This window comes from Natator depressus, chromosome 6 (genome assembly GCF_965152275.1).
Source record: "Natator depressus isolate rNatDep1 chromosome 6, rNatDep2.hap1, whole genome shotgun sequence".
In the NCBI taxonomy this organism is placed as follows: domain Eukaryota; kingdom Metazoa; phylum Chordata; order Testudines; family Cheloniidae; genus Natator; species Natator depressus.
The window spans coordinates 108,497,193-108,514,785 of record NC_134239.1 but is presented as its reverse complement, the minus strand read 5'-3'; the positions used below and the strand labels follow the sequence as shown (position 1 = coordinate 108,514,785).

At 43.0% G+C, this 17,593-nt stretch overlaps 1 protein-coding gene across 10 annotated transcripts in view; it reads left to right on the top strand.

Annotated features, from left to right (window-relative positions):
- The window catches only part of BEGAIN (brain enriched guanylate kinase associated), a 251,206-nt gene that overhangs the window by 129,369 nt on the left and 104,244 nt on the right, over positions 1 to 17,593 (top strand). Inside the window, exon 1 of one of the 10 annotated variants that reach the window (XM_074956243.1) lies at positions 5,687 to 5,762. The exons of the other annotated variants lie outside the window; for them this stretch is intronic. The gene's annotated coding sequence lies outside the window, so the exon portion shown is untranslated. Of the gene's footprint in view, positions 1 to 5,686; positions 5,763 to 17,593 lie in introns of those variants that run through there. 10 annotated transcript variants of the gene reach the window in all.

Genomic DNA, 17,593 nt, shown 5'->3' with positions numbered 1-17,593 from the left:
TCTGGTTGTATTTTAGGAGTTCTGCTTCTGGGTGGGACCAGGAAGTGCACAGGTGTGTGAAAATGAAAGATACTGCCTATAAAAGTTTTCAGAAAATGTAAAATGTGGGCAGATTGAATTTTATCCAACCTGGTTCCTCCATGATTTAAAAAAAAAAAACAAAAAACCCCCACTCCAGTCACTTCATAAAGAAAAATCTCTTTCTCACTTCAGAGACGATAAAAGTGGCCCCTGTACTAGGTACAGTACTGTAGGCTGCAGTTAAGTAATAAGTATCTCTTTGCAAAAGGCAAATTCAGGCCATTTCAGTCAGTCTCTAATAAAAACCTGTTAAAAAATTAAAGCCACTTCAATCCGTAAATGAGTTCTTGCAGCCGCTGGCTGTGCAGGGCTGATGCAGACAGAATCCCTGCGCAGGAGCTTGTTGTACCGTGCTTTTCACAGCTGCTGATGAACAGTGCTGCAGGTGCTCACCTGAGCATCTGCTGCCAGATGTTAGCCCTTCTGATGCTGTACAACAATCCCCTGCTCCTAGCCTGGCTCTCTCCACTGCTAAGGGAGAGCTATTGACTAGTCCCTGTGTAGGAGTTTTGGGGGCAGGGGAGGAGGTTTCCTGCTCCTCCTTCTCCCTAGTGTACCCACAAAGGAGAAGACAGAATTTAGCCCTATGCTGAAAAGCCAGCTGAGCTGAGTGTGTAGAATAAAACCACCCTCTGCTCAACTATAAGTCATGACACTGGAACTGGGAGATCAGTTGTTTGAACTGATTTCACAACATGCTGAGCAATGGCAGACTTGCTAGAGGTGTACTCATTTAGATTCTTGCGGAATAGGAAACTTCTCAGTTTGCAAGTCCTAAAATAGTGCCGCGCAGCATCTAAAACAAAGAGGTGAGGATCAAAATAAAGAGCTAATGACGACAGCACATATCTGATTTGCCATAATAGCAAGTTAATCACCCAGCTGAAAATCATTTGCAAATGTCAGAAAACTGAAGATATTTTTAAATACTCAGCTACACAAATTTCATTCAGGTAACATTAGGGGCCATTTCTGCCCTCAGGTAAAGCTCTCAGTACTCCCATTCCACTCAATAAGTATTGTGCACATGTAACTGAGAGCAGCATTAGTTCCCAAGGAATCTGAATTACATTTACAGGACATAGATTGTTCAGGCTAAATGATGTTCTTTAACTCACCCCATCAAGCGTTGGTGTTCCTGGCATCTACACACTGGAGATATATTGTGTTGCCAAAAACCTTGCACAAAAATCCCTATTATTATTCATCCTCTTTCTCACAGCATGCTGCTCTGACTATAGAACACAGCCATTGTGTGATAGACAGTATAGAATGACAAAGAACAGTCCTATAGCAGCTGCCAGTAGAATTTCAGCAGTTACCACCCAAGGTATCTGAAATACCACTGCTATTTCCCATTATAGGTAACAGCTGTATTGTCTCTGATCTCATTACTGTTGGCAGATGTTTACTTTCTAAAGGTTGGCCCCTGTATATTCCCATTTTGGTACAACACAAATTGCTTGTGTGACTTTCGCCATGAAAGATGACCAGAGTGCAAGTGTACATAAAAAAAGGACAATCAGTTAATGACACTTGTTAATATATAGATACACACTACATACAGAGTATGGGGAGGGGGAAACATTGCTCTTTCTAACTCCTCCTTCCAGAACCAACCTAAGATGTCTTCTCCCAGAGCCAGAAGAATATATACATAGTTGTTCCATTCAGTTAACACAAACCCTCTGTAAATGCCTGGCATGAAACAAAATTTGATATCTTCCATTGTTGTATGCAGTGTCATTGTAGCTGTGTTGGTCCCAGGCTATTAGAGAGACAAGGTGGGTCAGGTAATATCTTATTGGACCAACTTCTGTTGGTGACAGAGACAAGCTTTTGAGCTCACACAGAGCTCTTCTTCGAGTCTGGGCAGTGAGAACGTTTCCCAGACCTGAGGAAGAGCTCTGTGTAAGCTCCACAGCTTGTCTCTTACCAACAGAAGCTGGTCCAATAAAAGATATGACCTCACCCATCTTGTCATGAAACCAACAGCTCCTAGAGAAACAGCCCGATGCAGCTGAGCTTTAAACCAAAAGAAAGAAAGCAGGAACAAGAAGGAGAAAAAACAGAGGGGAAAGAAGTTGCCAAATGTGAAGAGAGAGATTGTACCCCTCCATCTAGCAAGTTCTTTGAATCTGACTGCTTTATCTGAAGTAGGACAGGAGCTGATTCTCTTTCCTTATGCCACATCATCTTTCCATAGATCTTCCTTGTCCTTTTAAAGGAAGTGATAAAAAAAGATTCAATGTGCCTCTGTACATGGCGCTTCACGGATCCTTACTATGTGCTGTATTCTGACAGCCACGCACCTTTCTGATACTGAAAATGAACATTTAAGACAGGCACAAAACAAAATGGGGCAGTGTGTGGGTGATCAAATGAGCTTCCTCTTAGCAAAGCCATAATAGTGTTTGAATGTGGCTGTCAAGCTATTCTAGATGGATCAAGAATAAACAAAAAAAGAAAAGAAAGTAGATGAAGAAGCAGGAACCATTAACATTATTAGAATATAGTGTTATATGTATGAAGAAAAGGAGTACTTGTGGCACCTTAGAGATTAACCAATTTATTTGAGTATAAGCTAGTTTCTAAGGTGCCACAAGTCCTCCTTTTCTTTTTGCGAATACAGACTAACACGGCTGCTACTCTGAAACCTGTTATATGTATGAGAGCTGATGTGGCAGGTCTTCCTTAGTAATAGCCTGAGGGAGTGGAGGAAGTACTTATTCTTAACTGCAAGCCAAAGCAATCATTGACACCCCCTCTCCCTCCCTCCCAGAAGTTGTGTTAAGGTGATCTGGTGTGATTTAGGGATGCTTTATGAACTGCCTAGAGAGCTTCCACTTTGCTTCCAAACTGTAGTGGTAAAATAGAGGTCTACCTCTAATTTTGCTATCCCCATTTCTTATTCCCTTGATTTTTTTTATTATTATTCATGACTTACTAGCCTGGATTCCCTAGAAAAATAGAGGGCAGATCATTGGGTCTTTCTCTGACATTGCAGGATATAAAAAGTAGTCAATGTTCATACCACAACTTAAACTGACTTGCTACACTGACAGGCAACTTCTCAACAGTCTTTGTTAGGCAAGTTGAGCTATTTGTTACAAATAAATGATCTGACCTTTTTCTGAATCATGCTTATGACTGTAAATGTATTTTTTGTTTTTCACACGCTTTTACTAAATAGTTTATGCAAACATATATCAGCCTTTGGTATATTAGCAAATAACTGAAGTGAACAGTTGTGATGCTCAGTGTGTGATTGGTCATCTAAGTCACATGGATATTTTTTTCTCCCTGATTGGATGACTGGAACTTTTAAGACAGGAGAATAGAGAAGAGTAAACAACAAGAAGAGAATACCTTTGTACAAAACCCAATATCACACATGAACAAAGTGTAGTCGTTCTCCAGTTACACAAATATTTGCAAATGGGCAAAACAAACAACCACTCACAATCTGAATGCATGTTCACAGAGTGTTAGTAAGAGATAGGAAGCAGGCTCACCTCTTTGCTCTGCATTTTGTTCTTCTCTTGCATCTTTTCTAGTTGTTCACCCTTATGTTTTCCCCAAACACACAGACAAATTCAAAAGTGATATAAATTAAACACCTTTACTCAAACTCTATTAGACCTATGTGTAACTAGGAAACAATTCCATTTCATGAGAAATTTCTAGGTTTTGCAGTACAGTTTTATTCCAATGTGGAACAAAAACAAGAGCTTTTGACATTTTTCATGAAAAAGCAAGAGAGAGAGATCTCAGAATAGCAAATAGCCTGGTGGTTAAGGTTCTCACTTGCAATGTGGGAAATCAAGTTAAAGGCCCTGCTCCTAATCAGGGAGGAAAGGGACTTGAACATGGGTCTTCCAGTTCTCAGCCAGGTACACTAGGCTATTGGCTACTCTGCAGTAGAATAGTCTCTTCACACCTTCCCTAAAGAAATTCCATCCTGGAGCTCAGCAATGTCTCCACTGAAATCTAAATGTTTCCACAAAACATTTCAGTTTTGACATAATAGCATTTTTGGTGGAAAAAAGTTTCCATCAAGTTTCACATTTGATAGAAAGTTTGACCCGCTCTACTTACAACCCTTTGCTAATGTCTATTTAAATATGTCAGTTGCTCTAAAAATTGCTGCATCTAGATAAGTAAGTCAGTCTAGACTCGAAAGAGAATCTAATTAGGATAGCTTGGCGGTGGGGGGCAAAAGAAAGTATAGATTATGATAGTTTAGACTTCCTCTATACTGACTAAGACTTCCTTATTATTTGCAGTGTTGTTGTAGCTGTGTTGATCCCAGGAGATTAGCAACAAAGTGAGTGAGATAATATATTTTATTGGGTCAACTTCTGTTGGGGTGCAATGGCTGGCACTTGGCAGGAGTGGCAGCTAGTGGTTAGAGAGTGGTATGGGAGCTTAGGCTCTCCTGCTCCATCAGGATTTGGCCCAGAGCCCTGTGGGGGTAGCCAAGGTCAGGCACCCTCGAGCACCTTAAGACAGTCCTCCCTGGACCACTTCTTACCCCTCCACTCTATAATTCAAGCTTTTTCAGTCTGTAACCAAAATAATGTAGAACAAACATAGTGCCTTTAGTCAGTCTGGCTTCTAGCGGAGCAGTTCGGAGCTGCCAGATCGGCGGGCAGCGATCAATCCAGCGGGGATTGATTTATTGCGTCTAGTCTAGATGTGATAAATCGACCCCCCACAAGCGCTCTCCCGTCGACTCCTGTACTCCAGCGCCATGAGAGGTGCAGGCAGAGTCAGAATATGGAAGCAGCAGCAGTCGACTCACCGTGGTAAAGACACCACGGTAAGTCGATCTAATTACGTCGACTTCAGCTACGTTATTCACGTAGCTGAAGTTGCATAACTTAGATCGATCCCCCCAGTGTAGACCAGGGCTTAGAGGAGCAGCTTCTGTGTCCTTCCTCAGAAGCTCCCAGGAAAGGTCCTTCTCCCTGCCTTCTGAGCTGCCTAGGTGCCTTTTAAGCCCCACCTCCACCTGGAGCATGCTCTGCAGGGGCGGTGGGGTGGGGTTGTTTGGGCCTACAGTTGTTCCTTGACCCTTTTACTCCTACTGTGGTGTTTGTATACCCTGTCACACAGGGAAAAGAGAGCAGCTTTGCTACACAGAGCTCTTCTTCAAAAGAAAGCTTGAAAGCTTGTCTCTTTCCCAACAGAAGCTGGTCCAATAAAAATATTACCTCACCCACTTTGTCTCTCTAATTAGATGTCTTTAGTCACTTTTGACTTAAGCCACTAGCCTTCTGATTTTTGTGTGTGGCACATTTATTTTTCTCTCTCATATGTATAGCCTCATCTCGCTCAGGTATTTACCCCTCAAAAGTGTCTCTTCAGCAAAATTGGCTATCTTGTTAATAAGAGCTGCAAATGCATTTTGAAGACTCCGGATACAAATCAAGTTAACAGAAATATTAAATCACTCTTCAGAGATCTGACTGAGATTTTCTATGCAGGAGAATTATATAAACTGCAGAGGTTGGCATAGCTAGCGGTGCTGCTTATGTTACAGTATGGGTATCCTGATTTATAGCAATAAGTTATTTCCTTCCCATCAGCTATGCTGCATCCTGGATTCCTCGTGTTCGGCAGAATAGAATATTCCCCAAAATAGAGGTTTGGATTCCCCACTGTTCACTGTTATTTGGGTAAGTCATGTCCTCTGCAGTTTTCAGCACCTCAGGGAAACCTGACTGCCTGGTGAAGAGACTTCATTTAATAACTTGGGAGTTTTAATCTATTCCTGAAAGCTGTAATTTTATTCATTATGTTTCAATTTGACCCAAAAAGAGCCTTTGGTTACTGATAGTACATTCAGAATAGAGCAGTGATTCCCAACCAGTGTGCCTCGACACATTGGTGTGCTGTCCGGCCTGAACAGGTGTGCCATGGAATTTTTTGAAAAGTAGATGTGAGAACAAGGGGAGGAAAGCTGCTTTCTGATTGGCCATCTGCCCTACTGCCCCGCCTCCTCCAGAGGCAGAGCGACCGATCAGAGCTTGATCTCCCTTTCTTCTCCCCGGCCCCTCCTGTGTGAGCCAGGGGGTCAGCTTCTCTGCCCCTCCCCTTCCCTCTTGCAGCCGCTAGCGGGAGGCAGGGGGAAAGAGCCTCTGGAATGTGAGGTGTGCCGCGGCAGAGAAAAGGTTGGATACCACTGGAAGAGAGGAGATGTTGTATAGCCATAGTATGAACATATGCCAAGAAACACACCATTTTCTACAGAGAATAATGGCATTCACCGCACATAACAGCTGGCAGCTGATCCTCTAAGGATTTTTTGCACATCTAAGGTTAGCTATTCATCTTCATATCATCTTTTCATATGATATTTGTATTGAATTCAATGTGTTGGGAAGTTCTAGGCTTTCAGAATTTATGTTCTCTCCACTAACCTGCATATTGCGGCCCTCACACACTTGCCACAGCAGAGATGACCCATACCTGCTGATAGTTCAGGGGGCACAATTTAAAGGTTCAGCCACCCCCAGAACAGCTTCAGTCATGCCCCCCCCCACGACAGCCCCTCCACTTACCCTCAGTTTCCCCTCCTGGAACGCACGGCCCCTCCCTGCAGCTCCCAGCTGTTGCTCCTGCCTCTCCCCATTGGGCGCAGCTCGTAGCTTGCTGACTCCAGCAGCTACCATGCAGGGAGGAGGCCTGGCCGCACCAAGTGTTTGAATATGGCCAGCAAACCCTGGCAGAAATCTGGTGGGGGGGGGGGATGTGACCCCACAAGCCACCTCCACCCTTCCACACCTTCCCTCCCTCCCCCGCATTGCCTCTGTACCCTGGAATAGGAATAATTCCCATTTAATCCAGAGAGTGTTAGGCTGATGCAGTCAAAACCTGACTCCAAGCTATTTTAAGTTAGGGGATGCAACAGTTCTGCCCTCGTATGAGCTAGTCCATGATTTCAGCAGGGTTCAGACAGGTATATTTAGCAGAATTAACACAATTATAACCCAGAAAGAGAAATTCTGCATTAGTTGTCTGTACCCTGGGGGACAAAGAACAAAAGTAAAGTAATCACCCCAATGTAGTAGTCCTATTGTAAGATATTGGTCCAGATCTTCAACTCACATAAGTGAAGCCATTTACATCTGGCTCATAATGTTTAGGACCATAAATACTATAGTACTTATAGATATAAATAAATAAAAAGATCTCTTGCTCTCCTTTCTGTCTCCCCTTTCATGTGACCCCTTAGTGTTTGATGGCTGTTGGTACGCCAGCTTGAGCTCTTTAGGTATAGTTGGAACTACAATCAGGGACCCCTTCCATTTGTGTGTGTGTGTATGGATGGGGAGTGGGAGCTGTAAAAGCAACTTGACATCCAAATCTAGCTCACTCAAGCATTTATTCTAAAGCACATACATTTCCTCCCACCCACACAAACACTCACTTGTCAGCAGCTTTCCATACATGAATGGAAAAATCAGCACGTAATTCAGCAAATGCACAATACACTATCTGATGCTCAAACCCTTTGAAAAACATAGGCCTATCAGACTGGACAAAGAAGGGCCTATGACAATTAGGGTCCAGACACCCTAGGAAAAGAACAGGGAGTCTGAACCCCAAAGAGTAAGCAATTGAATCAACTGGATGTATACAGTGTTATTGTGTGTAAAATATGTCAAATAAGGTCAGTTTCAAGTCTCCCTCTTATGGGCTTTTTTCCCTTTTATTTTATTTTTGCCTGGCATGGCAACTCATGGTTATTTAGGGTGAGAAAATTCTAGCCAGGATGTCTTAATGTTTTCCCATTACCACCAACAGCCTGTGGTTTGTCTCTTCCCGGGTATGTACAATGCTAGGGGCTTGGAGCTGGTTGGGGAGGCAACCCCTCCCTGCCTCTCTGACCAGCTCCCTGTTGTGAGGTGGAGCTGACTGTTGCAGCACAAATTATGAGCACAGTTTTATATCTACATAAATACTGTCTGTATACATCTCATAATGACCATCAAGTTCAGAGCATGACAAGCTTTCATAAAAGAACTTACTTGACCTATTTTTATATACACAAACATCGAATCAACTGGTTGTATAAAATTGCTTATTCTTTGAAGTTCAGACCCCCCTGTTCTCCACTCAGGGTGTTTGGACCCTGATTGTCACAAGGTCATATGTAGGAAAAGGCCCTCCATCATCAAGGACTGAATTTGTGAGGAGCTCAAGTCTGTGCACACCAACATTCAGGTCTTAGGGGGTAGGGGGCATACTGGATATTTACCTGTTCAAATACCAATTTGAGCATGCAGTTAATTATACTTGGGTCCAAACAACCTAATCTGAACACTCAAATCTTTGGGGATGTATGGATTGGGTTCCAGATCTAAACTACAGAGTAGTCCTCTGTTTCTAGAATGGGCTGAAACGAATCCCATATCTAAATCCTCCTGAATGAGGCAAAGTTCAGATGTGGATCCAAACTTTGCAGTTTGGGCCCATCTCTCAACTTAACATGTGCACAAATCAGTTTGTTCACAAAAGTGCAGACATCGCAGCTTGGTTTTTGCATTCCCCTTTTGCAAGTGTTCCCCTTAGTATCCAAAATAACATCTTGATCATTTGATACTTGGTGAGATAGAATATCCTATTCCCAAAAAACCTGCCCAACACAGTAATACAATTGCTGTTTCATTTGGGACCTTTTTAATAACCTGAAGAACATTTGGAAAAATCTTGAGTGTTTTCTTTCAGAGTAAAGTTCTCAACAATGTTGTGTTGCTGACACAGCCAGAATGCCCCTGTTCCCAATACAACCAGAATGCACTGGCACATCTCTGATCCCAGTCAGAGGTTTTCTGCCTTCTCTTCACCACCTCAGGCTTGAATGGCTACACTGCCCCCATTTGGGCTGTTTAATATTTGTATTAGGATAGGCACTGTAGGCATTTGCTTTTCCCTCTCATTAGTCAGGCTTTCCTGTACCTCAGTTTCCCCTTGCTGGTCTGCAGTCTTCCTGTGCTGGTTGGTAGTTTGTGTCTCACTATCCAGTTCCCCTGTGACTGGTTGGCATTTTAGCTCACAGATGCGTGAAACAATAGGGAAACAGAAGCAGGGCCCACAGTCACACAGCACTCCTCCCCACCCTGTTCAGCCTTTTCCTCCTCAATTGATGGATACTCATCTCAGCCAGCACTAGCAGGAAGTTGACAAGGGGGGTTTGCAATGTTGTGGGGCCACAGGTAGGCTGTGCGTAAATACAGAGATGTGGGGGAAAGTGCAGCCAGAATATGAGATTCTGGAGGCGCAGGAAAAGGGGCTTCAACTCTTGGCAGATGTGCACCATGGCTTTCCCATGCCACAGAAGAGGCAAATGTTGGGACTCCATGAACCATGCCAACACCATGCATGTGTTCATGTCCCTATGAAGGAGCTACCAGTTTATGTCCCCAAGTGGGCTTAACCCAGATTGGCATTAGCTTTGCAAAAATGTCTTCCTTCCCTGCAGCTCTGCAAGCAGAACATTTAAAAATGTAACCACCAGACAAGTAGAGACCATACAGCAGCTCCTGCATTCCCTCAGAGCTTTCTGCCATGGTCTGTACAACCCTCATCTTTCTCCTCTAGAGTAAGACACCCTTCTACGCAGTCAGCTCCCAATCATTATTGCGTCCCTGAGTTGCCTCAGGATTTTGGCTAGGAATTAACCTGTGAAACCCCAGGCAATAGTATGACTTTGCAGATATTGGAGAGGAGAATGACAGAGCTCAGTGGTTTGAGCATTGGCCTGCTAAACCCAGGGTTGTGAGTTCAATCCTTGAGGAGGCCATTTAGGGATCTGGGGCAAAAATTGGGGATTGGTCCTGCTCTGAGCAGGTTGTTGGACTAGATGACTTCCTGAGGTCCCTTCCAACCCAGATATTCTATGATTCATTGTCTCCTCTAGGGTACCCAAAAGGCCTGGTCCAATACTGGCACGTATGGGTAGTCACACTGTTTATGGACACACATGACAGTGCTAAAGTAGTTTTTCATGTCTGCTTTACAGTCATATAAGCAAACCAATAAAATATGTATTAAATTTTGGAACAGATCAATTTGCAGAGAACAACATGATGAAAGGTCTGCAAACACATTTTTAATGAGGCAAAGTGAAAACATCCTGCAGTGAGAGGTTCCCTGAAGATAGGATAAATATTTAGAATCTTATTGACTGTCCATATTTTTAGAGAGAGATTTTAGTTAATCGAAATGGATAATAGCTTAAAAACCATTAGTTGTCACAGCAGAAGTGCTTTAGAGATCATTAGAAGAAATGAAGAACCACTGATGCAAAAGTTATTTCTTTGTTGGATTTTGAGTCCTATCCTGCCATTCCTTGCTCCTTTGAAACTTATTACTGAAGAAGATGTGAGTTTTGGGAAGTGAGGAAATGCAGGATTAGACCCTTTCTGAGCTGTACTGCACAAGGGGCTACATATTTCCACTTAGGCCTGGTCTGCACTACATGGTTAGGTCAATGCAAGGCAGCTTACATCAACCTAGCTCTGGAAGTGTCTTCACATAAATTTGGCTCCCGCCAACGTAAGTGCCCTGCTATGCCAACTTAATACCATCACCTCCTCGAGTTGCAGAGAGTCAGGGTCAATGTAATTAGATTGACACAGTGCCAGTGTAGACACTGCATTACTTACATCGACTGTTACTGGCCTCCAGGAGCTGTCCCACAATGTCCCATACTGACCACTTCAGGCACCATTATGTACTTCACTGGCCAGGTAGACAGGAAGCTCCCCTCCACTTTAAAGCCCTGCACATTTTTGAAATTCCTTTTCCTGGTTGCCTGGCTTGGCAAGCACACCTAATCATTCTCCATTGTTGAGTGGAACTGCCCACCTGACCATGCCTGCTACATGCTCCAGAGGCGCTCCTGCCTGGAGTACACAGGAGGTGTTGGATCTCCTGGACCTGTAGGGAGAAAAGGCTTTGCAGACAGAGCTCGAACCAGCCATAGAAACTCTGACATCTATGAGCAGATTGCTCAGGGGATGTAGGAAAAAGGGCTACAACAGGGACCAGCATCAGTGCTGAGTGAAAGCCAAGGTGCTGTGGCCTGAATACCAGAAGACCAACAATCGATCTGGTACAGAACCGCAGACCTGCCACTTTTACAAAAACCTACGTGCCATCCTTGGCAGAGACACTACCACCACCTCCAAGAGCACCATAGATTCTTCTTAGGAGCCTGAGTCCCAGGCCCCTGCCATGAACAGCAAGGAGGAGGGGGTGGAGGAGGAGTATGGAGGACAGGTGACTGGGAAATCCAGCTGTGCAGCAAACCAGGACCTGTTCTTGACGCCACCACAATCCAGCCTGTCCTGACAGTCGAGCACTGGTGAGTCTGATGCAAGGGAAGGAACCTCTAGTAAGTGTGCTGTTTATTTTGAAATTACAGGGATGGCACCCCCAAAGTAGCAGGACACATCTTTTGATTTGCCCATTTTAACCTGTGCTAGAAGAGGTAGTGAAACAACGGAGAGTAGAGTTGCTATTTGCTTTTCATTCCCCTCTAGAGTTAGGCAGTGGGAGCTACATGGAGCGGTTTGTTTATATACAGTGGAATGCCCCGTGAATCCTCCATAGAGATCTCGAAGAAACTTCCATGGAAGGACTCTGCAAGCCTCTGCCGAAGGTTTCTGGGGAGGGCTGCCTTATATCTTCCTCCATGGTAGGACACTTTCCCAAGCCACTCAGCAATAACTTCAGCAGGCACCATTGCCATATACAGGCTAGCAGCATATGAGCACAGGCGGCACTGGGACTCCAGCAGCAGCTGTGCTCTCTCTGCCTCTGTTACCCTCAGGAGTGAGATATCAGCTAAAATCACCACCACCAGTGGAAAATGGTGCCGGTATTCAGTTCCATTGCCCTATACAACTATAATCATGCTAGCAAGCTATTCACCCCTCATTTCCCTCACCCCCTTATGGGCCATACTCACCATGGCTGGTGCTGTGACTGACATCTATCAGTCCCAAGCAGAAGTGAAAATGTAGTGCTTACATTTTGAGGAACAAGGGGAGTGAGATCAGCATCTTAAGTTTTGATTTCCAGTGTGAATACACTGACAATGGTACATCTGTGTGTTGTATCTGCAGCTGCTGCCATTGCGGCAGTCAGGATCTCCCTCTCTACACCTGCAGAACACTTGAGCCAGATAAGGAGGAGAAAGAAAAGGACTCAGGATGACATGTTCCAGGAGATCCTGAAAACCAGTGCTGCATCAGAGAACAAGCACAGGGCCTGGAAGATCATCCTTGCAGAAAAGCCTGGACAAAGAGCGTGGAGAGGAGAAAGGTTCAGGAAAAGGAGAGAGACATTTAGCAGGAGATGCTTGCGCTTCTCAGACAGCAAAGAGAGATGCTTCAGACTCTGTTAGACCTGCAGGTTCAAAAATCCCATGCTCACCTTCCTCTGCAGCCCATATAAAACTCTGCATTGGGACCTCTCTATACACTCCCTCAACATTCCATGTGGCATAAGGGGTTTATGCAATTTATGTGAAGACACTTCCACAGCGAGGTTGACGTAAGCTGGCTTGCCTCCACCCAGGGGGACACTAAAGAAAATAACAGCTTTACAGACATTACTGTGAAAGACACAGCTTGTTTTTTGTACCTGAAATGAAAAAGACTGTTCTTTCCCCTTCGTAAGTTCTGTTCCCTTAATTTATTAAGTGCTAAGTGTCTTTTTTATTTGCCTGGTTCATGTTACACAATAAAAGTCTATTTTTTTGGAACATAATTCATCTTCATTAGTTCACAATATATGCTGGCTGGTGAGGAACAGGTCTGACAGTGATCATTTCCTGTTACTGCATGGTGTCACAGAACTCATAACATCATTCACAAACAATATTAATAGGTGTATTGACAATGTTAGATTCCTACATACATAACAATCCCTACACAATTTATTCTGGGCCACAAAAGAGCAAGGCCAGGTAGAGCACACTACAGCAACACACAATACTCTGGCTCACTATAAAAATGGTCTTTCAAAGCTTCCCTGAGCCATATAGCTCCATGTTGAGCTCTTCGTATAGTCCTTGTATCTGGCTATTCAAATTCAGCAGACAGCCGCTCCACCTCTGCCCTGCACCCCAGCAGAAACTTTTCCCCTTTTGCTTCACATATATTATGCAGGACACAGCAGGCAACTATAACCATTGGGATATTTTTCTCACTGAGGTCCAACCTTTTAAGTAAACAATGCCAATGACCCTTCAAATGACCAAAGGCATATTCAACTGTCATTCTGCACCTGCTGAGCCTGCAGCTGAAGCGCTCCTTGGTGCTGTCGAGATGGCTGGTGTATGGCTTCATAAACCAAGGGAACAAGGGGTAGGCTGGGTCCCCCAAGATCACTACTGGCATTGCAACATTCCCAATGGTAATCTGCCAGTTGGGAAAGAAAGTTCCTGCTTGCAGCTTTCTGAACAGTCCTGTGTTTGTAAAGACACGTGTCATGCACCTTTGCTGACCAGCCCACAATGATGTTGGTAAAAGCATCCCCAGTGATCCACCAGCATGTGTATAACCATAGAAAAGCAGCCTTTCTGTTAATGTACTCTGTGGCAAGGTGGTCTGGTGCTAAAATAGGGATATGTGTGCCATCTATCACTCCTCCCCACCCTAGTTCGGGAACCTCATTACTTCAAAACCATCCACTATGTCCTGCACATACCCCAGAGTCAGAGTCCTGTGTAGCCGGAGGTGATTAATGGCCCTGCACACGTGAATGACAACAGCCCATGGGGTGGATTTCCAACTCCAAATTGACTCCCGACTCTGGCATTGCAAGTTTCCACAGTGCAGTCAGCACTCTCTTCTCAGCTGTCAGTGCAGCTCTCATTTTGGTGTCCCTGCACTGGAGGGCTGGGGCAAGTTTGACATACGGACCCAAGAATATGGCCTGTGCACCCAAAAGTCCTGCAGCCGCTGCTTGTCCTCCCAGACCTGCATGACAATGCAATCCCACCAGTCGGGGCTTGTTTCTTGAGCCCAGTGCTCCACCATCTCCAGCTGCTTCATGAATGCCACCAACAGCCTTGTATTGTTTCTTCCTATGTCCCACAGCAATCTAGCCTCCAAGGAGTCATTATGTTTCCCGCAGTTCCTCTTACAGCTCTGCAAATACTGCAGGATCAGGTGCCCTGTGCTTGCAACACTCGTGACAATAGTACTCCTGTCAAAGATGGTGGACAGCAAAGACAGATGTGCGGGTTTGTGGGACTTTGAAAAGAAAGCATGAAATATTATGGGCGGCAGATGAAATTATGGGATGGAGAACAGTGTATTATGGGAAATTGACCCCATGCTCCCAGTCACCCCTGTGCAACTCATTTTGGCCCCATCAGGCATTGCAAGAACTTCCCAAAAGTTGCACTGGAATATGGCAAATTGCACAGTGGGATACCTACCCACACTGCACTGCATTCTGCATTGATGCAAGTGTTCCTGGTAAGGAAGCATGCTGCCAACTCAAGGAGCCAAGTGCGCACACACACACAAGTGATTTAATAAGTTCAGCAGCTGTATGCTGAGGTAACTTAGGTCAACATAATTTTGTAGTGTAAACATGGTCATGGTCTTTGAAGTTGTTAGCAAATGTGCCTTTCCTGCCTTTTCTTCTTTTAAATCTTTGTCCTGATGCTTTAATGTAAGGGTGGGGGGGAGAAAGAGATAAGTCCATTCAATTATTTTTCCCACTAAATCATTTTCCTGTGTTTTTAATTATAATATAGAATATATGCCATGCGATGAAGAACTGTGAATGCATGTTGGCAATAGTAGGTAAATCCTGAATTAAAATGTAGTGATTCTCTATAGTTAAGAGGGTATGGTCATCATGCCTCTGCAGAACTGGTGTATGACAACTGGAAAAGAAAGGCACTTTTGTATTAAATGGAACAAGCTTTTGGAAGGTCATTGTTTAGGAGGAAAGAAAAATGCAACGTAATTGACATGGCTGCTTGAAAATCCACCTTTGATCAATCTCTCTCATACCTTCTTGACAGTGCTATATCAAAACAGAGTGAACCCTTTCCAACATTGTATGGGTTACCATTCAAAAAAAATCAGAGTGATACACAATGGAAACTATCCAAAAAGATACATTTATTTTTATAGACACCAGATTTGTCGAGCAAAAACATTATATCACCAAGCAGAAGGAAAAAGAATTATAGCAGTAAACTGTGTAGGATTACAAGTGCTCAGTAGTGAGGGGAAATGGTTTCAGAACTGCACCCCACATGTAGAATGCAGGAAAGCATGTCAAGTATTCTTAAAATTGTGAAAAAGAAAATTTGTGCCAAATTCATCCCTGAACTCCACTGACTCTCTTGGAGTTATGCGAGTTCTGAACTTGACCTATTACATTTTCTTTCTGAAAGAAAATATTCTTCCCTTATCTAGCGTTGTTTCTGTCTCTTGTTTTACCGTTGCTTCCTGTGTTTTTCCATGGACAACCGGAAGCAAAGTAAAGCCTGCGTGTAATCAGCCAAAAAAAAAAAAAAAAAAAAAGCAATGGCCTTTACTTGAAACTGGTAAGGTGTGTGTATGGTGATTCATTCATGCAGAAATATACAGCCAGAGATAATCCTTCTCCATGCTACCACACGTTAGGATCCATCACTGCTTTCATTATTAATCCCAATACTGGAGATTTATTAGACCCCGATTCAGGAAAAGATCCCTATTCAAGAGAATTAAGCATGTGTTTAAATCCCATTGAAATCAATAGGACTTAAGCACACACTTAAAGTTATGTACATTGTGTTGTCCTGAATCAGGATAGACTTAATCACATGCTCAAGTGCTTTCCTGAATTAGGGCTTTATTGGTGTATTTGTTTGTGAACATTTGGCAGAGTTTCCTGGTTTTCAGCATTCCCTCTTTCTCTCTCTTCCCTTCCCTCTCTTCCTGCCCACCTACCCCCAAATCTTATTTCTATATTTCTCAGCTTTCAAACTTTTTGTAAGTTTTTATTAATAGATTTTATTTTAAATTATATATATATTTTACACACACACCTTTGACCCTATCATCAATTTTTTAACCTGAATGTAATATATTATATACTGCATGTTACTAAAGCAAACTCTCTTGTATACTTTTTAACTCCTAAAAAAAATCTTAAAAAACAATCCAGTTTATCTATCAGAATGAGTTAAAATGGATGTTAAATAGGAGTTGTTAATTTTTAATTCATTTTTAAATGTTGATACTAGAAGGTAAATGTTGGACAATTTTGTCTTTCTAGTCAAAAAGGTGGTCACTGGGTTATGTCTCTAGAAATGGTCCTCTCCTTTTCTCAGTGTATGGACAGCCCCACGTTTCAGAATCACTGCTTACTGAAACAGAGTAACCCTGGTCTTGAAAGTAGCTTAAATATGTTCTATCAACACTTTCTATTCAATTTTACATAGTTATAGTTGTTGCCTATGGTACTAAGTCAGCCAAGCATTCAAGCATGTACTTAACTTTAAGCAAGTGAATAACCCACCCTATTTGGCAAAGCACGTAAGTACTTATACCCTTCAAAGCTGACTTCTTGGGGACTAAAGCATCTGCCAAAAAATTAAGCACATGTTTGAATGCTTTGCTGAACTGAGGCCATAAGCAACAAATGGGTCTCCATTTAACACAGTATTCCTGCTTCTTCTCCTTTCGTCTTCCTAACATGCTCATAGAGTAATGTATCATAATAATAATTATAAGGCCGACTATAACTGTATGCATAATTCTAAAGATACTTTCCTATAAGCAACCACTATGGACCTGTTCCAAAATGCACTGGAGTCCATGGAAAGATTCACTATGCACTTTGGGTCCAGCCCTATATTTGGTTTATAGTTCCTTCAAGGTACTGTTCCTTTAGTAAGAAGAGGAAAAATAGAAATCTAGATCACTGTGTTAAGCCGAGAAGCATTTGTTCTCTGAATTAAGATATATTATTTTTAAAATAGAGTAACTACTAGAGGTAAGCCAAGTACAACTGTAATCATGCAAAAAAAAAAGTAATAAAAATAGAAACAGTGTTGACAAAATATTAGGCTATTTCCAAGGTCTAGGTTACTCTGTTACACTAAACAGGAATTTTAAAGCTTTTTCCTTTAATATACGTAGGTTCTTTTTGTAACAAAAAAAGAAGAGATACTAATGAGAGCCAGTGTATTAAAGACAAGTCAAATAAGTACCATATTGCCAACTCTCAAAATTTTATCTGGACTCTAACAATTCTGGAATAGATTTTATCTGTCTCATGAAAATATGATGAAAGGCACCAACTCATGAATTTTCCTTGATTTAGTTTGGCCACCATCTCCTATTACTGTCAATGGGGCTGAAGATGGCCATTGTTCCCTACTGTCTACCTGTTTGTGAAAGTGAGGCTGCCACCCCCCTCTATTTTCAATGAGATTGAAGACACACCCACAGGCAAAATGGCTGCCTCTTGGTTCAGG